Source organism: Dama dama, chromosome 16, assembly GCF_033118175.1.
Source record: "Dama dama isolate Ldn47 chromosome 16, ASM3311817v1, whole genome shotgun sequence".
In the NCBI taxonomy this organism is placed as follows: Eukaryota; Metazoa; Chordata; class Mammalia; order Artiodactyla; family Cervidae; genus Dama; species Dama dama.
The window spans coordinates 20,386,047-20,413,818 of NC_083696.1; the positions used below are offsets into that span (position 1 = coordinate 20,386,047).

Here is a 27,772-nt window from a genome sequence, read left to right on the forward strand (position 1 = left end):
TGGCTCTTTGCCTTTCTTTTTCTTGGGGACAGTCTTCAGCACTGCCTCCTGTACAATTTCATGAACCTTCATCTTCAGGCACTCTGTCTATCAGATCTAATCCTTTGAATCTATTTGTCACTTCCACTGTAAAATCATAAGGGATTTTTTTAGGTCATACCTGAATGGTCTCGTGGTTTTCCCTACTTTCTTCAATTTAAGTCTGAATTTAGCAATAAGGAGTTCATGATCTGAGCCACAGTCAGCTTCCAATCTTGTTTTTGCTGACTGTATAGAGCTTCTCCATCTTTGGCTGCAAAGAGTATAATCAATCTGATTTTGGTATTGACCATCTGTGATGTCCATGTGTAGAGTCTTCTCTTGTGTTGTTGGAAGAGGGTGTTTGCTATGACCCGTTTTACTTTAACATAAATAGATTAGAATGTCTACTTTTGGACTTAAGCCAGGAAAGTCCCTGCTTTTTGAGATTTTTCTCTTTTGTGAAATGGGAAGAATATCAAGATTAAGTGATAGGGTTTACCACGACACCATTTCCATGATGAGGGTGGTGGGCAACTGGGATGCTTCTGGATGTGGGCAAAGAAGGAAACCAAGTGTGTTCAGGTAAGTTGTAGGTACTTCTTGGGACACAGCCTGAGTTGTGTCTTTGATGAAATGTTTATAGTGTTTTGCCAGAGCAACAGTCTTAATAGCTTACAGGTTAAAATTTCCTATACTTACGAAAATAAAATGTTTCCATGTCTTATGACAAATGTCACAACAGGACTTCCTTGTACAATGAGACTGCCAATACTACTTCCTCAGAGTACTAAAAAAATTTAAATGGTAGGGGTTTCTAACCATGTTGTGGAAGTATGCAAGTCTATCCTTTGACATAGTCCTCTTGTCAATGCCCAGTGCATGCGTGCTCAGTCATGTCTGACTCTTTGCCACCCCATGGACTGTAGCCTACCAGGCTCCTGTGTCCATGGGATTTTTCGAGGCATTTCCTCCTCCACAGCATTTTCCCAACCCAGGGATCAAACCCAAGTATCCAGTTGTCTTCTGCACTGGTAGGCAGATTCTTTACTACTAAGCCACCTGAGAAACCCGCCCTTTTGTAAGGGTTGCTTCAATTTCTCCTTGTACCTTCTGTCCCAGTATATTTAATAGGGAGAGATCTTTTAGAAAAATCCAAGGCCAATATCTCCTTTTTCCCTAAAGGCCAGGTTAATCTTGAGATACTGAAGGTTTTTGATACTTCATCTACACAACATCTAGAATTTAGAATTGTTATTTAGTTGCTCAGTCACATCTGACTCTTTTGAGACCCCATGAAATGTAGCTCTCTAGGCTTCTCTGTACTGCATTTTGGCCTCTTTTGTTGACTGTGATGGCTACTTCATTTCTTCTGAGGGATTCTTGCCCACAGTAGTAGATATAATGGTCATCTGAGTTAAATTCACCCATTGCAGTCCATTTTAGTTCGCTGGTTCCTAAAATGTCATTGTTCACTCTTGCCATCTCCTGTTTCATCACTTCCAATTTGCCTTGATTCATGGACCTAACACTCCAGGTTCCTATGCAATATTGCTCTTTACAGCATCAGACCTTGCTTCCATCACCAGTCACATCCACAACTGGGTGTTGTTTTTGCTTTGGCTCCATCTCTTCATTCTTTCTGGAGTTATTTCTCCACTGACCTCTAGTAGCATATTGGGCACCTATTGACCTGGGGAGTTCATCTTTCAGTGTCCTCCTATCAAATAGCTATGAAAAGAAGAGAAATGAAAAGCAAAGCAGAAAAGAGAAGATATACCCATTTGAATGCAGAGTTCAAAAGAATAGCAAGGAGAAGTAAGAAAGCCTTCCTCAGTGATCAGTGCAAAGAAATAGAGGAAAACAATAGAATTGGAATCACTAGAGATCTCTTCAAGAAAATTAGAGATATCAAGGCAACATTTCATGCACAGATGGGCTCAATAAAGGACAGAAATAGTATGGACCTAACAGAAGCAGAAGATATTAAGACGAGCTGGCAAGAATACAGAGAACTATACAAAGAAGATCTTCATGACCCAGATAACCATGATGGTGTGATCACGCACCTAGAGCCAGACATCCTGGAATGTGAAGTCAAGTGGGTCTTAGGAAGCATCACTACGAACAAAACTAGTGGAGGTGATGGAATTCCAGTTGAGCTCTTTCAAATCCTGAAAGATGATGCTGTGAAAGTGCTACACTCAATATGCCAGCAAATTTGGAAAACTCAGCAGTGGCCACAGGACTGGAAAAGGTCAGTTTTCATTCCAATCCCAAAGAAAGGCAATGCCAAAGAATGCTCAAACTACTACCCAATTGCACTCATCTCACACGCTAGTAAAGTAATGCTCAAAATTCTCCAAGCCAGGCTTCAACAGTATGTGAACCATAAACTTCCAGATGTTCAAGCTGGATTTAGAAAAGGCAGAGGAACCAGAGATCAAATTGCCAACCTCTGCTGGATCATCAAAAAAGCAAGAGAATTCCAGAAAAAACATCTTATTTCCACTTTATTAACTATGCCAATGCCTTTGATTGTGTGGATCACAATGAACTGTGGAAAATTCTGAAAGAGATAGAAATACCAGACCACCTGACCTGCCTCTTGAGAAATCTGTATGCAGGTCAAGGAGCAACAGTTAGAACTGGACATGGAAGAAGAGACTGGTTCCAAATCAGGAAAGGAGCATGTCAAGGCTGTATATTGTCACTCTGCTTATTTAACTTATATGCAGAGTGCATCGTGAGAAATGCTGGACTGGATGAAGCACAAGCTGGAATCAAGATTGCTGGGAGAAATATCAATCACCTCAGATATGCAGATGACACCACCCTTATGGCAGAAAGTGAAGAAGAACTAAAGAGCCTCTTGAGGAAAGTGAAGGAGGAGAGTGAAGAAATTGGCTTAAAGCTCAACACTGAGAAAACAAAGATCATGGCATCCAGTCCCATCACTTCATGGCAAATAGATGGGGAAACAGTGGTAACAGTGGCTGACTTTATTGTTGGGGGCTCCAAAATCACTGCAGATGGTGATTGCAGCCATGAAATTAAAAGATGCTTACTCCTTGGAAGGAAAGTTATGACCAGTGTAGACAGCACATGAAAAAGCAGAGATATTACTTTGTCAACAAACGTCCTTCTAGTCAAGGCTATGGTTTTTCCAGTAGTCATGTATGGATGTGAGAGTTGGACTCTAAAGAAAGCTGAGTGCCAAAGAATTGATGCTTTTGAACTGTGGTGTTGGAGAAGACTCTTGAGAGTCCTTTGGACTGCAAGGAGATCCAACCAGTCCATCCTAAAGAAGATCAGTCTTAAATGTTCATAGGAAGGACTGATGTTGAACCTGAAACTCCAGTACTTCGCCACCTGATGCGAAGAGCTGACTCATTGGAAAAAAACCCTGATGCTGGGAAAGATTGAGGCCAGGAGGAGAAGGGGACGAAAGAGGATGAGATGGTTGGATGGCATTACCGACTCAATGGATATGAGTTTGATTGAAGTCCAGGAGTTGGTGATGGACAGAGAGGCCTGGCATGCTGCAGTTCATGGGGTCGCAATGAGTCAGACATGACTAAGTGACTGAACAGAACTCAGACATACTTTTAAGCAATCACATGCCAAACATCTTTCTACTAGTAGACTCAGGTCTCAGGAAATTTTGTTACTGACCCTTTTCAGGTCAGGCCCCAACAAGTGTCCTCTGGTCAGTGTTCAAAAGAGACTGAGATCCGTTCAGAAGCAAAGGAAAACTTTTTTTTTTTCCTTTAAACTTAAATCTTTGATCAAAGAGTGGAGGGGTCTGAGCTGTGCTCTATACTGCTTACTCTTCCCCTAACCCCCCAGGTTGTGGGTGGGGCTGCTTTATGGGGTTCCCAACAGAGAGAAGGGAGCAGACTCCTCGACTGTCCAGTGAAACCACTCGACTCAGCTCCAGAACTCAGAGCCGGGCTCAGCGTCTCTGCACATGGCCTGCCACCGCCATCTTGAATTGAGGGTTGTGCGCAAGGTGTCTGCTCACAGCCAGAGCTGAGGTGCCATCCCTCACTAGGAACTCTAGTTTTAAGTGCTGAGTATGAGACCTCTACATGCGGTCCGTGAAACTAAACTAAGCACAAAGGAAAAGGAAAAAAAAAAAAAATTAGACTTTATTTAATTACCCAGACTCTATTTTTCCTTCTTGGGAATTGTTAATAGTTTTGCTGGTGACATATCCTCCCTCCATCTCAACTCTTGAGGGGCCCTGAGGGGACAAAGTCCTTCATCTGTAACTGCTAGCTGCTAGGTGTGGAACAGCAACCCCCTTTCGTCTAAACTTTTAGAGACAAAGAAAAGCAGACAATTTAAGATACATGGCCCAAATATTAGCAAAAGAATAAAGGTCACATGTCAAATGTTCCTAAAGACAAGACTATCTAGCTCTTTTGCCTATTGGCAAAACTGTGCCCTGATGTGCTGCAGGCTCACTGCCCAAGTCTCTCTAGTCACACTTTTGTTTTTTGAAAGAGAAGCTTGAGGTCAGAGAGAGAGATTCACAGTCAAAGGAGTCTGTCGCCCCAGGCTGTTTCTCTGGAGTTTGAGGCTCAGGGACCCTCTTCACTTGAGTGTCATGTCCCCATGGAGTCATCCCTTGCTACTTCAGGGCAGAATGGGGTCACCAAGTGAGGTCTCATTCCCCTTAGGAATGAGCTGATCTTTGGGGCTGCTGGTTTCCCAGGTTTTTTTATGTACCCTGTCTCCTGGCTGCAGGGGGTGAAGGGCCAGGTTGGTGGCCCTTCAGGGTGTGGGCAGCACCTGGTTACCATATTTCATGAGAGTTTTCACAATTTCTTCTACCTGGAGGGCATGCTTGAGTTGTTGCATTTCAAGAGGTTTAAGGTGTCCCTTCGCTCAGTCTTGGGTCTGGAATACACCAGTTTTAATGAACTTAACTTTAACTTATCCCTTGGGGATAAATGCAAGGGCAGGGCAATCAGAAGCAACTTAATCCAATTTTCTTGAGTTTCCTAATAGAGCTTCACTAAAGCCTATTTCAAGATCTGATTGGATCTCTCTACTTTCCCTGATGATTGGATTGGGGTCTCCAGACTGACTGCATTTTATGCTCAGGGCACTTGTTATCCCCTTTGTCACTTGAGACCCAAAGACTGAAACATTATCACTCTGTGAGGATCCTGGGAGCCTAAACCTGGGGATTATTTCTTTTAGTAATGCCTTAGCCACCTGAGCTGTGGTTTCAGTTCTAGCAGGGAATGCCTCTTTCTGCTTAGAAAATGTATCTACTAGCACCAAAAGATATCTGAAATTGCCCAGTACTCTTCGTGTGACAGTGAACTAGATCTGCCAATGTTCTCCAGGATATTTCCCTCTTGTCTGAATGCACCTTTTCTAGGGGTCTCTAGGGTGTCTGGTTTTGAGGATGTTCATTGTGCAGGTGGTGTGTATCTCAACAGTCTAATTGTATTTTTCATGCCAGGAGTTACCATGACCCCAACTAATCATATAGGTCTTCCCTCCCATAGTGCATTTCTTGATGGGTCTCTCTGATGGCTTGACAAGCTGCGTTAGGGGAAAGGAGTACTGCCCATGTTCATAACTAGCCACCCATAGCCTCCTAAATTTCTATTGAAGCCCCATTTTGGAGCTTTGTCTACTTCTTCCTTTGAATAGACTGGGGAGTAATTGGATGGATCTGGGCTCTTAGATATGAGGAGTAATTGCCAAGTTAGTAGTTCTAGGGTCACCTTTTGGCAGTTATATCTGCCTGTTGTTTCCTTTTATTACCTCTGTATCCCCTTTTGGCAGTGAATCACTGACACTTTTTTTTGGAAGCTGCACTGCTTCCAGGAGTCTCTAGATGTTTATGCCATGTTTCACCTGCTTATTCTCCACATAAGCATAATTCTTTCCTTCCAAATAGACCCGTGTGTGTGTAGGGTGGTATATGCATACCAAGAGTCTGTGTAAACATTTCAAGTCTCTGTCCTGAGCTCTGAGGCTTGGGTGAGGGCTATGAGCTCTGTCTTTTGGACAAAAGTCCCCATGGGTAGGCTTCTTCCTTCTGTGACTTAGGTGTGAGAGGTCCCTGCATATCCTGCCAGCCCTTTTTCCTTCCTTATAAAACTGCTCCTGTCTGTGAAACATTACTCTTTGTTCTTTGGGAGAGGCTCACTTCCTAAGTTGGAAAGTGAAAGTCACTCAGTCGTATCTGACTCTTTGCAACCCCATGGACTATACAGTCCACAGAATTCTCCAGGCCAGAATACTGGAGTCGGTAGCCTTTCCCTTCTTCAGGGGATCTTCCCAACCCATGGCTTGAACCCAGGTCTCCTGCGTTGCAGGCAGATTCTTTACCAGCTGAGCCACCAGGGAAGCCCAAGGATACTGGAGTGGGTAGCCTATCCCTTCTCTAGTCGATCTTCCCGACCCAGAAATCTAACTGGGGTCTCCTGCATTGCAGGCAGATTCTTTACCAGCTGAGCTACTGGAGTGACTGGAATAGGTCGTGTCTATGTTTTCTACACAGTCTTGCTCCAGGATGGCATGGAGGCAGGATTTAGCATGTGACAGATTTTTATGTTAGCCACTGGGTTGTCTAAAAGCATAGCTTGAACTTGAATTGAGCTTCTGGGAGAGAGCAATTCTGTTTCCAAGCGTATGTAGGTGTGTGCTCAGTTACTCAGTCATGTCATACTCTTTGAGATCCCATGGATCGTAGCCCACCAGGCTCTTCCGTAGAATTCTCCAGGCAGGAATACTGGAGTGGATTGCCATTTCCTACTCCAGGGGATCTTCCCAACCCAGGGATCATACCTCTGTCTCTTGGGATTATAGTAGCTGCTCCTGCCTTTAGGTAAGGAGGCCATCCTTTAGCATTTTGATGTAATTGTTTACAGAAACAAGTGACCACCCAAGTAAAGTTTCCCAGCCTTTGAGCTAATATTCCTAAAGCTAATTCCCTTCTCTTATTAATGTAGAGGTCAAAGGGTTTAGCTAAATCTGAAAGGACCAGGAAAGGGCCTAAAGTAATAGCTTTTTCAGTTCTTGAGAGACTCCTTCGCATTCTGAATTCCATTCAAAAAGATCATCATTCATTCTTTTCAGCTTTTCATATAGTGTTATTCACTCAGTCAGTGGTGTTTGACTCTTTGCAATCTCATGGACTGTCGCCCACCAGGCTTCTCTGTTGATGCAATTTCCCAGGCAAGAATCCTGGAGTAGGTTGCCATTCCCTTCTCCAGAGGATCTTCCCGACCTTGGGATTGAACCTGGGTCTCCTGCATTGTAGACAGACTCTTTAATGTCTGAGCCACGAGGGAAGCCTGTTTTCATATAGAGACCTAGCTATTAAGACTATAGTTATGAGAGGGTAATAGGAAGGAAGGCTAGGGGTCTCCAAATGGAGGGAATAGGCTGCAAATGTTAGACATTTTTTATCTCTTAAGTGGCAGGAGGAAACAAACTACAAGTGCCAGGTTTTTTCCCTTCTGTATACAAAATTAAAAGGAAGTGTCTCTTAAAATTCTATGTTGCCATGATGACACCTGGTTCCACCTGAACTTAACTTTTCTCAAGCCTTGAGCTAACCAATTTGTTTTTCTTATGGAAATATTTTTCTTAAGCTATGTTAATGAACTATGTATTTACCCTAGACTCTTTCTTCAAGTTAGTTCCGCTTAAGACTCAGAATGATAAAGACTTAACAAACCAGTATGTTTTACTCATACATTATTCTCCTAATCTATGTTAATGAAACTATATATTTACTTGGAAACCTGCCTTTCTTCAAGATTCATGTCAGTGTTTCTTCATGTTTTATGGCCTGGGATGACTCACCTTATGCCAGTGTTATCTCAGAATGCATGTTGTGGGTGAGGGGCCTGACGCCAGTCTCTGAGTTTTGAGACATTTCCTTCCTCTAATTAACAGCTTGCTGATAGGTATATAACTTACTCCTAAAGACTAGCAAAGGGGCATTCTTTCTTCCCTCTTCTGATGTCTATGTCAGAAGCTTTCTATATCTCTTTTATACTTTAATAAAACTTTTTTATACAAAAGCTCTGAGCGATCAAGACTCATCACTGGCCCTGGATTGAATTCCTCTCTTCCAGAGGCCAAGAATCCTGGTGTCTTCCACAGCTCGGCAACAACCTTTCAGTTAGGGATCCAGATGCAGCAAAACCAGGCCATCCCAGGGAAAAACCCTTAAGCTGTCTTCTGGTTTTAGGAGGAGTCAGGCTGCAAATGGCTTCTTTCTTTCCCTGGGATAGGCTTTTCTGACCTTCTGTGAGAATGAAGCCTAGGTAGGTCACCTTAGTTTGTATTATTTGAGCCTTTTGTGGGGGGGGGGGGGGCACCTTACATCCATTATTGGCTAGGTGGTTGGGAGTGGTTACAGTATTTTTCTCAGAGGCCCCCTTAGTAGGGATGGCATTGAGAATGTTTTCTACATAGTGGAGGAAGGTAGGGAAGAGACCAAGAAGGTCCTAAGGAGGAGGGTCAGGAACTGGTATTACCTCAGTAGAGGAGAGCCCACGTCCCCTTTGAAGGACTTTGTTCTGATATAAGGGTATTAAAAAATTGTACATAAGGAATTTTATCCTACTTCTTTTGTCTCTGTCATAACAAGTACAACTGTAAAACGGCATTGTAATTTAGCAACCCATTGACAGGCCAACTTTCCTCATCTCCCAGTCAGTATTGGGGCCAGGCTGTATAACACAGGAAGGTTAAATATTTGGGGTCATGGGGTGATACCCAATAAAACTTCCAGATCTGCAGGATGCACCCTAACGGGCTATCCTTTGGCATGGTGGGTGTTTTGTTCCTTAGATATTCCATTTTGGATTTGTTTCCAACTACTGAGGGAGTAGTTTGAGAGACTTATTGGCAGGCAAATGCCAGAATATTTGACCCAAGATTTATAGTTCAGGAAACTTGGAGCCAGGACCAAACTGTTAATGGATCCCTCACAAGACCAAAATAGGAGGTGTCCAAATGTCATGGACTCTGATATAACTGAGAGTCCTACTTGAATTTATAATGACCCATGTTTGAGATAGTAAGTCCTTCCTCAGTCAGAATACCCCACAGGGGGTAAGAATGTCTCCAGGCCAGGGCAGCTTAGCCACCTTAGTTCCTGACCACGTTGACCTGTTAGGGAGTGACATAGCTGTCTGGCGGGGCGGGGGCGGTCTTTTTCCTCCTTTCAGCTGAAAAGGAGTTTTTGGACTTCTGAGTGAGTGCTAAAAGCAGAAGGGAGTCCCACAGGGGATGTACCAGATCTCTGGGGCAGCTGGCATTCGGCACTGATGCCAGGAGAAGAGCCCTGAAAGCTTGGGCAATAAGGAATCACTGAAGGTTCACCTCCCAAGCTATTGTAGGAGGAGAGCTTGGGCAGTGGGTGTTTCCTGATCTTGCCAGCAATTGAAAGGGTGTTCCAATAGTGGGGCTTCTGGGTTTATAAGCAGCTTATAGGACACCCCAGGCTACCTCAGAAAAACCACTGACCGGGAGAGGTTAAGTCACTGGTCAAGCATACCTACCTTAGGACCCTTTCCCATTCAGGCATCCCTGAGTGTCCTTTCCTAAATTTGGATTGAGCATCCTCTTTCTGTTTTGTCAGGTGGTTGTCATTCTTGGCCTTTTCCTGGTCTCGTCTCTTGGCTCTTGGGCCTGGCCACTTCCCTTTACTAAACCAAAAGTGACTATAGAGAATGCTACTGTTGACCCCAGGAGGTCAGCGAGGAGGGCAGAAAGCCCTGGTGCAGCCAACACTGCCTAGCACAGGGGTCAAGGGGAGAGCACCACTGGCAAGACTGCAGTGGCCTCCTCTCATCCACAGGCCCCCACCGTCCCTGTGTTACCAAACCAAACTTGGGTCTGCTCACCACACGCAGTAAAGCCAATCTAGTGACACCGGGTTGTGGTGAAGGAAAATGCAGCATTTATTGTAGATACCATACAAGGAGTCCAGGGCAGCTAATAACTCAAATAAATCTGAACTCTCCAATGGGTTTCAGGAAGCATTTTTAAAGGCAAGGTGATGGAGGGGAGTCACCGGGTATTTGATCAGCTGATGTACAGTTCTCTGATTGGTTGATGGTGAAATAGCAGGTCAGTGTCTCAGGGGTTAACATTATCAGTCCTCAGGCTTCAGTAGGTCTGGGGGCTATGTGCTCATGGTCATCTAGTAGCTAACTTCTGTTTGGTGGAAGTTTTAGCATCTGTAAAACAACTCAGGAAGTGTGCATCAGATACTGTTATCTAGGTACTTCAGGGATGAACTGAAGACTGCCAAACATAAAATTAGAAACTTACTATAGGATTTTAACAAAATGAGTATGAAACAACTTCAGATAATTGTGTAATCCTCTTTATTACCCACTCCAGTATTCTTGCCTGGAGAGTCCCAGGGACAGAGGAACCTGGTGGGGCGCCGTCTATGAGGTCACATAGAGTCAGACACGACTGAAGTGACTTAGGTGCTGCTGCTGCTTTATTACCTATATTGGATTAAGTTTAATGATACATAATTTTAAAACTCAAAAATAGCAGCAACTTTAAAATTTTTGTTTAACCTTTTTCATATGAAAGAGGTCTGGAAGGTGGAGGTCTGGACTTGGTTCAGGAGACAAGAATAACTTCCCAAGTTGTCTTCTTGTGCCAGATTCAGCTCTCAGCCTATGCGTTCTTATATAGACATCCTGACATTCCTAATGACAGACTCTTTGAGAGCAGGATGCACATCTAATTCTCATCTTCTTCTCATCTATACAGTTGGCACCATGTCAGAACAATTCTTCAATAAATATGGGTTTTAAGAACAGAGGATGTATGGATGCTCAGGTGGATGGATGGAACTCCATATATGGAACTCAATATCTAGTTTCAACTATCCTAACAAACAGAAGAAAAAACTTACCTTGGAATGTGGCGGTGGGCCCGACAGTGCCAACAACATGGGTGATAAGAGAATTTACTGAGCCAGAAGTGAGGGTAGAAAGCAAGATATATTGAGTACACTGCAAGGGAGCTGTAGGCAAGACCAAGAGGGGGTCTGCACCTGGGGAGAGAAACTGGGCTTCTTTCATGGTCCCCTCTGGTCACCCTTGGATTAATATTCTACCCAAGGGTGCTTAGGGATTCCTGGAACTTCAGCTGCTTGTAACTGCTGGTAATTTTCCTTTGGGGGAAGGTGAGATGGTCTTCTCTTGAAATGCCCTCCCTAGCCTAAGACTGTTTTATTGTTAAGCTCTACAGAAATCATGTGACCACACATTGGCTTTACTGCTTTCCTTGTAACCAGATGGACAGATCTTGTAGAAAGTTGTTGGCAAACCAGATAACAGATTTTTTTTACACTAGGTGGGTCACAAGATCTCTGTCTCTATTTACCTCTTCTGTTGTTATATGATAATAACCATAGAAACTATCTAAATGAATGATCATGTGTCAATAGCACTGGCATTTGAATTTCATGTGATTTTCACATGTCTTGAAATGGTCTCCTTTTAATTTGTAACCATTTAATATTGTAAAAACCATTCTTACCTTGTGGGCAGCACAAAAAACAGGCAGTGAGTGGTAGTTTGCTAATCCCTGGCCTAGCAAGGCAAAAGATAAAAATTAGGAGCTGAAAAAGTCAGTAAAACATTGTGGTAGAAGCCCTAAGAAGAAGGTCAGTGTGGAATATAGCTGGCTTTCACTTTTTTAACTCCATATTTTTCCTTTCCAGAGTCATTTCACATTTCTTTGCTGTGCTCCACTTCTTCTGGGATGGCTTTCAACCAGCACGCACATTTTTTCATGTGTCTTCAGAGTTCTCTCTTGCAGGACCATTTGTGTTTAAAAATGTTTCTAGGAGACTGAAAAACATTCAAGCCCCAAAGTAATTGCTTTCTAATGAAGGGCTTTAGTTCATTGGTTCATTGAGAGACAGCATTTCATTAATACACATAAATCTCTGTGTGCCTCCCAAATGAAATATAATGCTGGATTCTATTCCTTTCACAAAAGCCACATGCTTCCGTTTGCGTTACTTGGGGGCAACCCAGAAGGGTTAGGGTAGTGAAGGCAATCTGAGTGGGGCAAAGGGAAGGACATCCTGCAGTACTGTTTTGGAGATTGAGTGGGTTTGAGACCTCATTGCTCTTTTTAAGAAGTGCCTAGATTTATGATCATTTCATTCTTGATACATGAATGAAACAAAAGTTACAAATGATGACAGATCACATCTTCAGTACCATTTAAATTAGCATTTATGATATACCCTATGAACACTCACAGTAAACACTAAGTTGTATTCAGCTATCACCTAGTTATGTATTCGATCTTTTATTAAACTTTTGTAGCCTATGGAGTAAATGATTTTCAAGAGGTGAAGCTCAGCAATGACCTCAATGCATGAAAGAAAGCCTTGAGGCTTTCATGGATAGGTAACTTGATTAGAGCAAACCTTTCTCGGTTTTTGTTGTTGTTAATGAAAAAATATTCTGGCTTTTGGAGTATTGCATTTCGTAAATACCTTCTCAAATTTTCTTTCCTCATTTGCAAATTAATGGTCTCTTAAAGTACAGGAGTAAAGTGAAAGAGTTTTCATACAGCGTCTTTGGCATAACGGGGGTACGGTGGGGATTAGGGGTGGAAGCGGTGTCCACTATTATTTTTATTATTGGCGAAAACAAATCTCCCGCAGAGAACACGTTTAATGGCCAGCTGGGACTGTGAACCGTGCAGATACTTAATCCTTCCAGCATTTCAACCTCCTTTGCGCGGAGCCTGCTTTTCCCTTTCTGCCCATCAGTTGGCGCCTTTTGCCGTCCTTTTTTCCCCAAGCTGGCTTTTGGGGGCTGCGGTCGCTCCCCTGCTCGCAGGTCACATGGCCTGCCAGAGCGAGGGGACCGCGCCAGAGCTGCACCGTGGGAGGTGAGGCTTCCGCGCGGGTCCAAGTCCTGCGGCGCCCGCTCCTCCGAGGCCTCAAGGTTCGGCGATGGCTCCTCCGTGGTCATGAGCCAGACAGCCTAGGAGACTTCGGCAGTGGCCATCAACGTGCTCAGAGAACCGAGCAAACCGCTCTCACCCGGTAGGTTCCCGCTGCGAACGATCTGCTCTGCCCTTTGGCATCATGACCAGAGCGGCCACCCGGGAGATGTCTCTAGAGCGAGGGAAAATGGATTAGGGTTGCTGCAGCCGGCGCGCGGAAAGCAGTTGCAGGGGCTGGCGAGCCTGGGAGGGCCTGTGCCCCCGGCGGTGCGCTTTGGCGGGCTGGCTTCACTGCGGCCCCGCTCGTGGGGTCGGCTGCTTCCTGCGGGAGGAATGTGGAGACCCCAGAAGGGCGTCCCCTGCACGGCCTGGGCCGGCATCCGCGCACGGATGACTAAGTGTCGCAGCAAGAACGCCTCCCTATCCCTCGCCTGTTTCCTCGGCGCCGCTAGGCCGACGGAAAGGCGCGAGCCGGGCATGGACGAGTCCAGGTAAGACTCCGCTGCTTGCCTAGCCTGGCTGGGCCCAGCACCCTAAGGGTGGATCGCCTAATGGCCGCCCGCTCGCGGCTATATCTGCCCGGCGCCTCGGGCCAGCCCAGAGCACGGACACACGCTCTGCTGCGGCGGTGGGTTTCTGCAGGCGACCTCGCAGCCGCGAGACCGAGGAAGGTCAACGGGGCAGAGGAAGGCGTCCTTCCCAGCTCCGGGAAAGACAGGACGCCCGGGAGGCAACGCCGCGACTTAGTTTCCTCCTACGGGTAGGGAAACAGACCGGAGCGCCGCGGGGACTGCCCAAGGTCGGTGGCAGACGCTAAATCCGAGACTCTGGTCCTCCGCTGCCATTCTCTTTCCTTGAGGGGTCGTTAGGACCACCACGGCTCGCCTCGCCCTTTTCCTCGTCTCTGTGTGCGGGCGTTGCCAGTTGCCGCACTGCGCCGGCAGTATCCGGGGCGAGAACTGGAGCGTGGGTGTGACCCCGCCAGCCCCTGCTCGTCTGCCGTTCTCCCTGGAGGTGAAGGGACACAAGGGCGGATCCAGTGATGATCTCACTATGCGGACCATTAGCAAAAACCTGCAGGTGTGTGTGTGCGCGCGCACGCGTGCGCGCATTTCCCCTAGAGAACTAAACCTTCTAACGGGAAATTGGCTTTTAGGAATGCATTTCTAGAGTCCCCAGCACCAGCTATTTTAGGTGAGAAGATAAAACCATGTTTGTTTAACGTTATTAAAATTAGAATTTTTTAAAAGGATAAGCTTATTACAAAACATTCAAGAAATAGAAAAATGTAAAGAAGAAAATAAAAACTTCATCTCCTAGATTGTTGTTTTCCAAGGTATCTTAAATATTTCTCTGCATGCACACATTTAAACCAGTAACGTGGGCAAAAAAAACTTATTTCAATTTGTTTGTCTGATTACCCAGAGGTAATCAGCTTTTTCCTCTCTGTATTGGCGTTTTGCATTTGTGTGAGTGAATTGGCTATTTTATTACCTCTTTCAGTCAGAGTATCTTTCTGCTCATGATTTTTTAAGTGCTTGTTATATATTACACATTTAAGTGCTGATAGTAATTCTGTCATCTGTGTTGCAGTCTTTTGCCTAATTTTTTAAGATTTATTTTTAATTAAAAGATAATTACAATATTGTGTTGGCTTCTGCTGTACATCAACATATTTTTTGTTCTTTTTTTTTTTTTTTTTTGGTCAGCTTTTCATCTTTGGCCGTTCAGTTCTATTCTTTTCTTTATGGTTTCTGCTTGAGAGTCTTGCTGAGAAAGGCCTTTCCTAACTCGAGTTTGTATAAATATTCACCTATATTTTCTTCAGGTACTTTTAAGCTTTTGTTGAAAAAATTTAATGTGTCATTTATTCTAATTTAAGATGTAAAGTGGAGAGCCAATTACTTTTTGTAAATGTAGCCAGTTGCTGCAAAGCTAAGTTCATTTTTTATGCCTGATTTAGACTGCTACAATTATGGTATATTAAATTATTATATATTTATGTCTGCAGATTTTTGCATGTGTCTATCAGTATATTTCAGTGCCAGGGCCTTGTTATTTTAATTACTGAAGTTTTATAACAAATTTAATATCTTTTTTATTATCCAGTATCATCCACCTGGCTTTTTAAAAAATCAGTTTTATTAAGATATAGTTTGTATGCATGCTCCATTGCTCAGTTGTGTCCAGCTCTTTTCAACTCTATGGACTGTAGCCCACCAGTCTCCTTTGTTCATGGAATTTCCCAAGCAAGAATACTGGAGTGGGTTGCCATTTCCTCCTCCAGGGCATCTTCCCAACCCAGGCGTCAAATTCAAGTCTCCTGCATCTCCTGCATTGTCAGAATTCTTTACCACCGAGCCACAAGGGAAGCCCCACACTTTGGTCAAATTATCCATCCTGTCCCTGCTCCACCAAAAGAAACAAATAATCTTTGGATTCCTATTGGATCTTTGATAATTGGGGTCCAGAGGGTAGGTCCCCTGAGTGGCACATTCACTACCCCAGTGCCTGGTACAAGACTCAGTATTGGTTGAATTAAACTTTAAACTATGATCATAAAAGTAATGCATGTGCTTTCAGAAGGGTAGAAAGCAAGAGAGGAATCCTCCATCCCTCATACCTTCATCTCGTCTTCACTAAATTATACTCCACATTAAAAGTAAAATGATCATACCATGTACCCTTTTCTACAATTTGCACTGATATAGTTTACATTTTTCAATTAGATACTTTCAAACTGCTTGGTTCTATACAATGAATTACCATAAACTGGGTGGCTTAAGCAGAAGAACATTCATGTCCCACAGTTCTGGAGTCTGAAGTCTGAGTTAGGGTGCCAGCATAGCTGGGTTCTGATAAGTGGCCCTCTTCCTGGTTTATGGATGGCTGCCTTCCTGATTTGTACTCACTGGCAGAGGAGAGAGAGAGAGCAAGCTGTCTTCTGTCTCTTCTAATAAGGGCACTAGTCCCAGCCAAAATGTCCCATGGGCATGACCTTAACATCTCCTAAAGACCCCATCTCCAAACATCATCACATCGGGTATTCAGATTTTGATTATGAATTTGGGGATGGGGGACACAAACATTCAGTCCACAGCAGAGATTTAGGTAAGGCTTTTTAAATGTCAGTAGATTTAAACCCTTCTTTTTCTTTTTAATGTGTCCGTATCATCCCCATGCGTAATTGTCTAACCATTGTTCCCTGTTGTTGGCCATTTCCTTTCCCTGTAGTTTGTCTAGCCATCCCTATAGTTTGTCTAGCCATCTTGATGCCCTGCCCTCCATCTATTCCTCTCCCCCCTTTCTCCCTCTCTTACTTTCAAGCAAAATTGCTGTGAACATTCCTTGTCTATGTTTGGTAGCATGTGTTGGCATTTCTGCAGAGTAGATTGCTAGAAGTAGAATTTCTATGTCAAAAGACATGCAAATATAAAACTTTTGTAGATACCATCCAAACTTTCTCTCGAAAGGTCGCACCAATTTATATAAAAGTGCCCGTTTACTGTAATGGCTCACTCTCTTGAAGAAAATTGAATTGATGTTATCTTAAATGTAGAGATTGATTTGGAGCAAGAGACCGCCATCTCCTCTTTTATTAGTGAGGGTTCTCAGCAGGGAAGATGTTATTTTTATCCATTTATTAGACTTTTAAAGTATCCTTCAGTGGGATTTTATAGAAGTGTATATTCTACATATTTTTAAAGTTTATTCTAGATATTTTTGGTTTCTTTTTTTTCCATTTTGAAAGATGTTTTATCCTATTGATTAGTAATTGCCTGATTATATGAAAGCAATCATATATATATATATCATATATCATATATATGTATGCTTCCCTGGTGGCTTAGATGGTAAAGACTCTGCCTACAATGCTGGAGACCTGGGTTCGATCCCTGAGTTGGGAAGATCCCCTGAAGCAAGAAATGGCAACTCACTCTAGTATTCTTGCCTGGAAAATTCCATGGACAGAAAAGCCTGGTGGGCTACAGTCCGTGGGGTCACAGAGTCAGACATGACTGAGTGAGCACACACACAGATCATAGCATATATTATTTTTGCATACTAATTCTGCTACCAAACACATTCTGAAAGTCTGTACCATTTCTAATCATCTCCCAGTTGATTTTCTTGGTTTTCCAATCTATGCAGAGACAATATTACATAATGTTTGAGAACATGAGTTCTGGAAACAGTCTGCTTGCTTTTCAAGTTTTGCCACCTATTTAAAGCTTTGCTAACCTTGGGTACAAGTTAATTGTGCCTTAATTTCTTTCAGATATAAAATGGATTTAATAATAGTACTTCTCATAGGCTTCTTATGAGGATAGAGATGCTTAAAACAGTGCCCATAAGAAGTGCTTAGCAAGCATTTCCAAGTAAGTTGATCTCTACACATTATATGACCAGACTCTTTGCTACTCCCAATTTTATATATTAGGAATTAAGGCCTATAGAAGTCACTTATTTGCTTAACAAACAATAAACCTTTTCTGTGCAAAGAATCCTGTTCTGGGTCTGTGAAGGATATCAAAGATAAATCATACTGAGTCTACTAATAGGGGTTTATAAGTCCCACTAGGTTGTAAATCACAGGCCATGAATCAAGCCATGCAAGACAGCATGCATCATATAAAAAACATAAGCTTTGAAATTTTTCCTGTGTTTGAATTCCCTGCTTTCACCGTGGTAGCATGTTTTTTCCATTTAAATGAGATTAGTTCCATTAATGTTTGAGAGTTGCTGTTTGGTCAGAAGAAATATACATAAGTCTAGTCCAGAACTTGGATACATAGTAGGAGCTTAACTGTTGTTGTTTAGTCACTGAGTCGTGTCCGACTCTTTGTGACCCCGTGGACTGTAGCCCACCAGGCTCCTCTGTCTATGAGATTTCCCAGGTCTTTTGTGGGTTGCCATTTCCTTTACCAGGGGATCTTCCCAACCCAGGAATTGAACCCTCGTCTCCTGCCTTAGGAGGTGGATTCCTTATCGCTAAGCCACCAGGGGAGCCCAGGAGCTTAATAAGTGGCAGCTGTAAATAGATGCAGTTTAAGGTAGAAAGTGACAAATGAATATTCTGGAATGAAAGTTCATGTAAAGAACCCTAGAACTTGAAGAAAAAAAGAAATTATTTCTGTTTGGGCGTGACCTGAAACAAATAGATTGCCATTTATTTCTCCAGCAAAGATGGGTTTATTTATGATCAGCAGAGAACTGCAATTCAGGATCTACAATCATGGTGAGTCATGTGCAAGTTTCTGCACATCAAGAAAAAGCAAGTGTTTTTATGGAGGGGGAAAAGAATGTTGGAAGGCAATAGTAAACTAAGAGCCCATGACTTTTTGTTGGCTGAGTCCTTGCCAGGAAAGAAGAGAAGTTTTTCTTCTTCCTGGTGACTCTCTGCTGTCATTCTAGGACCTGAGAGCTCCCCTTTCTGGTCCTCAAGCTCTATTTAATTGAGTTTTCTATTTATTAAGTTTTTTTTTTTTAACATCGCCCCCTTTTGATGAAGATCTGTTTCCAAAAGCATTGCTGATCAAGTGTCAGATTTTCTACTTTCAGAGGCATTTTGTTCTTCAATGTAAGGAAAGACCTTTTCCAGGTATTATGTCTCATGTTGGAGGAAATAGATTAGGAGTCTAATTATTAAGGTCACATGTGAGTAACAACGAGGGGTAGGAGGGAGAACGCTCAGGCACTTTTCATTTAAAGTTCATGTGTTATCAATATCATAGACATTAGGGATTCCCCTGGTGGTCCAGCAGTTAAGAACCACCTTCCAATGCAGGAGGTGTGGGTGTGATCCCTGGTCAGGGAACTAAGATCCCACATGCCATGGGGCAACTAAGCCCACACATCACAACTAGAGAGAAGCCCTCCCACTGCAACAAAAAAATCCCTCAAGCCAACAACTGAGGCTGGATGCAGCCAAAAATAAATAAATGAAACTAACAATATATATATTTTTAAAAAGGATCATTGACATTAGAGATCATTTGAAGTGTTGTGTCATTATCAATGATTTGGTGACAAACATCCAACAGGACTGGTCCAGATATCTTAAGAAAGGTGTCTCATCAGATGTCATCTGCTTCAATTCTGAGAAATCTTTACTTTCAGGTCAATAGATGATGTACAGATACGGTTAGGGTTTTATGCTCTCTTTAGGTGTGTCACATGTATCCAAGAGTCTATTCCTTGGAGTCTGGCAGCACAAGGACCTGATAGGGACATTTTCAGTGAGACTGAGGAGTATTTCTGGAGGTGACTTTTTCACTAGATGAAACCTCCAGATTGTAAGATGTGATGCTTAAGGTTTTCATCTCCCAAGAGTGTGCCGTGAAAACGTTGCTCTACCACACATAGATATTTTTAATAGAAGCAATTAGGCCTCTGCAATTTTGGAGTATCTCTCCTTTTATCAGTTGTGGGTTGAAAGAAGCGAGAGCCGAGTTCATTGGGTGCTCTGTGACTGTCTCAGTGTAAGAGCTTTTGAGTTCTTAGAGAAGTGGATCTGAGACTTAGAAAGACTGACAACAATGCTTTTGGCCATTTGTTGGAGGGCCTCACCAGATTTTCTAATTGAGCCATACAGATATTAGTTTGAGTAAACCAGAGGATTGAATGTGGTAAGCACAGTTAAAGTGTGAAACTGGCCAAACGTTGCAGACTTGTCAAACTACCTGACCAGTGAAATAGGTTTCTCAGTCACTGAGGTTCAGGACGAGTTCCCTAGGGAGGAATAATCTTTTCCAAAAGGATGTTAGTCACAGAAGAGGCAGCCGCCTGTCTTCAAGGGAAGGCTTCCGTTCAGTTCAAAAAATATACAACCATATCTGAAACATATTTATATACATGAAATAGAGCAAGTTGTATGAAATCATTGGACAGACCTTCGGTCATCCATTAAGCAGTTTAAAGTGTCCTGGAACATTACGAACAAACTTCCCCAGGTTGTACTTCAGCAAGTGGAACAGTGAGGAGTAGGCACTTTTTGTAGCTTAGTTAATGTTTCCGCACCAATAACTGATCCGTGAATGTTACCATTTTGTCAGTAGACCTATGGTTTAATGCATGTACAGTAATGAGGATTAGAAATTTTAGTGACTCTGGTAGGATTGGTTTATTCTTTGGTCTGAACCAGAGGGATAACAGTGCTGTTTATTACTTAGAGGTCCTGGATAAACCTCCATCCTAGACCTAATTGCTTCTAACAGGTCAGATAGAAACATTAGAAGAACTAGTACAAGGGATAATGAGGACTTGAGACTCGTAATCTTCTATTATGGGCTTCTTTACTTAAGTATTGATTAATGCTAGGAAGAGGTTTTTGAGGGATCTATCTGAATTGTGATGGGAGGTGTGCTATAAATTTTGCCAGTGTCAGCTGGAGATTTTGTCCATAGGAGGATGGTAGCTGATTCAACAGGACAAATGATCCCTGTTTTCAGAATATGTTTTAGGATTGTCAGAGCTGAGACAATTAAAAGACGTCAAAGGTCATTTAATTTAGATGATTGGTTACTTTGATGACTACTGTCAAATTCTAGAATTATTTTCCCTTTTTGGGATAAAGAAATTCTGGTATGATACTTCTCTAAGAAGTCTCAATCTAATAAATGGATAAGGGCAGAGGGACAAAGGAGAACAGAATGTGTACCTCTCAAAGGGCCTAAACCAAAGGGAATAGGTTCAGAGATGAAAAGTTCTTGTTGTTTGTTAGAGATTCCACTATTTGAAGTTTCAGTACTCCAAGGCAGGCACTGCTTTATATTAGTGGGCTAATATTAGCCCTTTATATACATATATATTTACAATAAATACATAATAAGTATATTATATATATATATATTAGCACTTCATATTGAGCACTAAGAGTGTGGCCCCAGTGTCCATTAGAATTGGAAGAGATTCACCCCCAACTGGAGAAATGTTTCTTCAAATCATTTAAAAGGGAGAACTGGGGAAAACCTTTAGTCTCTCAGAACCCCATTACTGAGAATTCAGAGGACCCTAGAAAGACTGGTAAACTGGTGGAAGGTGCCGAGAGTGCTTAAAAATCTGTTGTTATTGTGATTCAGTCACTAAGTTGTGTCCGACTCTTTGCTACCTGATGGACTATAGTCTCCTGGAATTTGCTCAAATTCATGTCCACTGATTGAGTCAGTGATGCTATCTAACCATCTCATCCTCTGCTGCCCCCTTCTCCTTTTGCCTTCAGTCTTTCCCAGAACCAGGGTCTTTTCCAGTTAGTCAGCTCTTTGCGTCAGGTGTCCAAAGTATTGGAGCTTCAGCTTCAGCAATAGTCCTTCCAATGTGTATTCAGGGTTGATTTCCTTTAGGATTGACTCGTTTAATCTCCTTGCAATCCAAGGGACTCTCAAGAGTCTTCTCCAGCACCACAGTTTGAAAGCATCAATTCTTTGATGCTCTTCACATCTGTACATGACTACTGGAAAAACCATAGCTTTGACTATATGGACCTTTGTCTGCAAAGTGAAATCTCTGCTTTTTAATCCACTGTCTAGGTTGGTCATAGCTTCCCTTCCAAGGAGTAAGTGTCTTCTAATTTCATGGCTCCCCAGTGATTTTGGAGTCCAAGGAAAATCTGTCACTGCTTCCACTTTTTCCCCATCTATTTACTATGAAGTGATGGGACCAAATGCCATGATCTTAGTTTTTTGAATGTTGAATTTCAAGCCAACTTCTTCATTCTCCTCTCTCAACTCTCATCAAGAGGCTCTTTAGTTCCTCTTCACTTTCTGGCATTAGAATGGTATCATCTGCATATCTGAGGTTGTTGATATTTCTCCTGGCAATCTTGATTCCAGCTTGTGATTCATCCAGCCTGGCATTTTGCATGATTGTACTCTACATAGAAGTTAAATAAGTAGGATGACAATATACAGCCTTGATGTACTCCTTTCCCCATTTTGAACCAGTCAGTAGTTCCATGTCCGGTTCTAACTGTTGCTTCTTGACCCACATACAGGTTTGTCAGGAGATAGGTAAGGTGGCCTGGCACTCCCATCTCTTTAAGAATTTTCCATTGTTTGTTTGTGAGCTACACAGTCAAAGGCTTTACTGTAGTCAATGAAGCAGAAGTAGGCATTGTTCTGGAACTCTTTTGCCTTCTCCATGATCCAGTGCATATTGACAGTTTGATCTCTGGTTCCTCTGTCTCTTCGCAAACCAGCTTGTACATCTAGAAGTTCTTGGTTCATTTACTGCTGAATCCTAGCTTGAAGGATTTTGAATATAACCTTGCTAGCATGTGAAATGAGTACAGTTGTATGGTAGTTTCAACATCTTTGACATTGCCCTTTTTTGGCATTGCCCTTCTTTGAGATTGGAACAAAAACTGACCTTTTCCAGTCCTGTGGCCACTGCTGAGTTTTCCAAATTTGCTGACATATTGAGTGTAACACTTTAACAGAATCATCTTTTAGGACTTGAAATAGCTTAGCTGGAATTCCATCACTTACACTGGGTTTTGTTTTGTGGTTTTTTTGTTGTGTTTTTTTTTTTTTTTTTGTAGTAATGCTCCCAAAGGCCCACTTGACTTCACACTTCAGGATGTCCAGCCCTAGGTGAGTGACCACACCATCTTGGTTATCCAGGTCATGAAGACCTTTCTTGTATAGTTCTTTGTATTCTTGCCACCTCTTCTTAATCTCTTCTGCTTCTGTTAAATCCTTACCATCTCTGTCCTTTATTGTGCCTATCCTTGCATGAAATGTTCCCTTGATATCTCCAGTTTTCTTGAAGAGATCTCTAGTCTTTCCTATTCTATTGTTTTCCTCTATTTCTTTGCATTGTTCCTTTCAGAAGACCATCTTATCTCTCCTTACTGTTCTCTGGAACTCTGCATTCAGTTGGCTATATCTTTCCGTTTCTCCCTTGCCTTCCTGTTCTCCTCTTTCCTCAGCTATTTATAAAGCTTTCTCAGACAACCACTTTGCCTTCTTGCATTTCTTTTTCTTTAGGATGGTTTTGGTCACTGCCTCCTGTGCAATGTTGTGAGCCTCTGTCAATAGTTCTTCAGGCACTCTGTCAGATCTAATCCCTTGAATCTATTTGAAATGTCTACTGCATAATCATAAGAAATTTTGTTTAGGTCATACCTGAATGGCTTAGTGGTTTTCCCTACTTTCTTCAGTTTAAGTGTGAACTCTGCAATAAGGAACTCATGATCTGAGCCACAGTCAGCTCCAGGTTTTGTTTTTACTGCATAGAGTTTCTCCATATTTGGCTGCAAAAAGCATCAGTAATCTGATTTCTTTTGGTATTGACCATCTGGTGATGTTCATGTGTAGAGTCATCTCTTGTGTTGTTGGAAAAGTGTTTACTATGACCAGCATGTTCTCTTGACAGAACTGTTAGCTTTTGCCCTGCTTCATTTTGTACTACGAAGTCAAACTTGCCTGTTACTCCAGGTATCTCTTGACTTCCTACTTTTGCATTCCAATCTCCTGTGATTGAAAGGACATCTTTTTTTCGTATTAGGTCTAGGTCTTGTGTGGAGAAGGAAATGGCAACCCACTCCAGTATTCTTGCCTAGAGAATCCTGTGGACCGAGGAGCCTGGTGGGCTGCTGTCCATAGGGTTGCATAGAGTTAGACACGACTGAAGCGACTTAGCATGCATGTATGCACTGGAGAAGGAAATGGCAACCCACTCCAGTATTCTTGCCTGGAGAATCCCAGGGACGGAGGAGCCTGGTGGGCTGCCATCTATGGGGTCACACAGAGTCGGACACAACTGAAGCAACTTAGCAACAGCAGCTAGGTCTTAGAGGCCTTCATAGAACTTTTCAACTTCAGCTGCTTCAGCATCAGTGGTTGGGGCATAGACTTGGATTACTGTGATATTGAATGGTTTTGCCTTGGAAACGAATCAAGATTATTCTGTTGTTTTTGAGATTGCACCCAAATACTGCATTTTGGACTCTCTCGATGGCTATGAAGGCTACTCTAATTCTTTTAAGGATTCTTGCCCACAGGAGTAGATACAATGGTCATCTGAATTAATTTTGCCCATTCCCATCCATTTTTGTTCCCTGATTCCTAAGATGTCGATGTTCATTCTTGCCATCTCCTGTTTGTCCACTTCCAGTTTACCTTGATTCATGGACCTAACATTCCAGGTTCCTATGCAATATTATTCTTTACAGCATCAGACTTTACTTTCTCCACCAGACACATCCACAACTGAGCATCGTTTCCACTTTGGCCCAGTCACTTCATTCTTACTGGAGCTTTTAGTAACTGCCCTCCACTCTTCCCCAGTAGCATATGGGACTCCTTCCCACCTGGGGGGATTATCTTCTAGTGTCATATCTGTTTACCTTTTCATACAGTCCGTGGGGTTCTCCAGGTAAGAATACTGGAAAGTGAAAGTCACTCAGTTGTGTCGAACTCTTTGCAACCCCGTGGACTGTAGCCCACTAGGCACTTCCTCTCCAGGCAAGAATTCTCCAGGCAAGAATATTGGAGTGGGCTGTCATTTCCTCTCCAGGGGATCTTCCTGATTCAGGGATCAAACCCAGGTCTCCAGCATTGCAGGCAGATTCTTTACCATCTCAGCCATCAGAGAAGCCCCAAGAATACTGAAGTGGGCTGTTATTTCCTCCTCCTGTGGACCGTGTTTTGTCAGAACTCTTCACTATGACCTGTCTGTCTTGGGCGGCCCTACACGGCATGGCTTATAGCTTCATTGAGTTATGCAAGCCCCTTCGCCCTGACAAGGCTGTGATCCATGAAGGAAACTTAAATTTGTAACAGTCTTTTTTCTGATGTCCTGGCTCTGCAACACGCCACACACTCAGGGAGTAGCTTGTAAAGTGTTCAGTCAAACCCTTACCCAGGAAAGACTGGGAGTTGAGCATTTTTTTTGCCTTTTCTCTCAGCACTGAGACCTGGTGGTTCAGCGATGGAGAGTACTCACATACCCATTAAGAACTGCTTCTTTCTTTGCTGTTCCTGTTGGTCTAATGGATGTGTGCCCCATTGGTCTTCTGAGCTAGTTGTTTTGGGGCCTATCCATCAGGTGGGGAGCCTTGAAAGTTGGAGCTCTGTGTATGTGGTCCAAATCTTTCACTCAGGGACCAGCTGGTGGTTGTGGGTGTGTTAGTCCCAACTGACTGGCACTGTGCCAGGTTGGGATTTATGGTAAGAGCTTGTTTTGACGTGGGTATTTTCTTATTTGCCTGATGTGTAGAAGTCACTCAGCCAGGTTCTGGATTTCTCTTAGAAGGAATTTCTCCTTGTGCAGCTGTACACTCAATATGTCCATGGGAAGAGGAAAGATCAGGAGCATTAAATGTTGTCATCTTTGTCTCTCCCTGAGTTTGCTTCTTTTAATGGGTAGCTGTATCCCATTCTTTGGAGGTACCATAGTTTGACTCACTCAATTGATGGGTGCTTGGCAATATTCTACTCTTCTAAATGGTGCTACAAGTCATTCCTCACACTTGAGAATATATATCGAGGAAAGAATGCTAGAAATTGAATTGCTGAGCTTTAGGGTGTCTTGTTGCGTGTGTGCATGCAAAGTTGCTTTAGTCATGTCTGACTCTTTGCAGCCTATGGACCATAGTCTGCCAGGTTTCTCTGTCCATGGGATTCTCCAGGCAAGAATACTGGAGTGGGTTGCCATGCCCTCCTCCAGGGCATCTTCCCGACCCAGGGATCGAACCATATCCCTTATGTCTCCTGCATTGGCAAGCAGGTTCTTTAGCACTAGTGCCACCTAGGAGGCCCCAGTGTGTCTTATTAGATAGTTCTAAATTAATTCTACAGAGGTTGTGCCAATTTACAACTCCCATTTTGCTAACGCAAACCACATGAGTACCTATATAGTAGGTCCTATAAATATAGGACCTACTCCTCTAAACAGCTCATCTAGGAGACTGTGTTACAGAATGAGAAAATGCTATCTATATGAAGAGGCAGGGAAAGGTGTGGGGATTAGAATGTACTAGGGTAAGGGAGTTGAGTGAGCAAAGGCCAGGAGATGGGTAAGAGCTTAGCACAGTTGATGTTCTGAAAGATCAGCATATCTAGAGCTGCCTTGTTCACTGGCTGTATGTGGCTATTAAGCACTTAAATGTGGCTCATGTTGAATTGAGATATGCTGTGAATATAAAATACACACTGAATTTCAAAGACTTAGTATGGAAAAAAGAATATAGAATACCTCATTTGTAATTTTTTATATTGGTCTCATGTTGAAATCATAATTTTGATGTGTTAAAATACATTATTAAAATGAATTTCATCTGTTTATTTTTGCTTTTTAATTGTGGCTGCTAGAAAAATTTTAACTACATATATGGCTTACAGTATATTTCCACTGGACAGTCATAGCCTAGAGCATAGGATTGGTAAACTGTGAGTTGCAGGCCAGATTTGGTCTACAGCCTGTTTTGATGTGATTGGAGTGCTAAAAATAGTTTTTAAATTTTTTTCAAAAAAAAGAAATAATGTAAGGGGAATACACGACCGTGTGTGATCCACAAAGTCTAAAATACTTACTCTCTAGCCTTTATTAGTCTAGAACATACAAAGAGGGCAGTAGAACAAGATATCAAGGGAGGGCAGGGTCCAGATCATAAAGGGCCTTTTGAATCACAATAAGATGTTTAGATCTTTTTAAAAGAGCAGTAGAGATATAAGAATGGTTTTAAGCAGGAGCATGACATGATCAGATTCATATTCTTAAATGATAATTGTCTCTGTGTGTGTGCACATGTACTCCTTGTATATTCTACCCTGGTACTTATTTGGACTAAAGAGTGTCACTTTCTTATTTTACCAAAAACTTACTGGAAGAGGGTGTTGAAGGAGGTTGGATGGCAGTTTTACACCAAACCCTGAGCTCTGCATTGTCATCATAATTGCACTGTCATCTTAGCACTTAATATGTGCCTGGCATTTTCTGACATGCATGTCTTATCTTGTTGACTGCATTTTGTTCCTTCTTTAAGTGGTTACAGCTCCCTTAGCAAGGTAGAACAGTATGAACAGGAAACTACCTCAATGACTCCATTCCCAAGACCAACTAAGGCTTTGGTCCTTGGTTTCTGCTGGTAATGATTTGGAACTGGTTGAGGCCATGGGGATGTGCAACCATGTGACTGAACAGATCACAGGGAGATGCTACCAATCTGCAGTACTTTGGAAGTCCACATCCCAGCAAGGACTGCACACTACTCACACCTCTCCCTGCATATTTCCCTCTTTAATAGGGATCTGGAGATCCCTGTCCAGGTCTCTTACTAGTACTGGGATAGTCTGTCTCACCTCTGAGGCCCCACAATATAATCTGCGTCTGTTGCTGAAATGAGACTTGTCTCTCTACTTCCTTGAATTACTATGTCATCATACCATAGAGAGAGGTTTGGTATTTTACACAACTCTAATGGGCAGGGTGGGCTTCCCAGGTGGTTCAGAGGTAAAGAATCCACCTGCCAATGCAGGAGATGCAGGTTCGTGATCCCTGCGTTGGGAAGATCCCCTGGACGGGAAATGGCAACCCATTCCAATATTCTTGCCTGGAGAATTCCATGAACAGAGGAGCCTGGTGGGCTACAGTCCATAGGCTCGCAGAGTCGGTCATGACTGCGTGAATGAGTGTGTGTGTGTGCATGCGTGTGTGCACACACACACACACATACACACAATGGGCAGGGTAGGCTAACCACTGTAGTAAGTCAAAAAATCATTAGTGGCTAGATACAACAGTTTGTGTATGACTGACAACACAT

At 42.8% G+C, this 27,772-nt stretch overlaps 1 protein-coding gene across 3 annotated transcripts in view; it reads left to right on the top strand.

The window, feature by feature from the left end:
* Positions 1-27,772, top strand: part of PGAP4 (post-GPI attachment to proteins GalNAc transferase 4) — a 74,010-nt gene that overhangs the window by 35,521 nt on the left and 10,717 nt on the right. The window contains exon 1 of one of the 3 annotated variants that reach the window (XM_061163529.1): positions 12,118-13,496. The exons of 1 other annotated variant lie outside the window; for it this stretch is intronic. The gene's annotated coding sequence lies outside the window, so the exon portion shown is untranslated. Of the gene's footprint in view, positions 1-12,117; positions 13,497-27,772 lie in introns of those variants that run through there. One more of the 3 variants, XM_061163527.1, reaches the window with a different exon arrangement.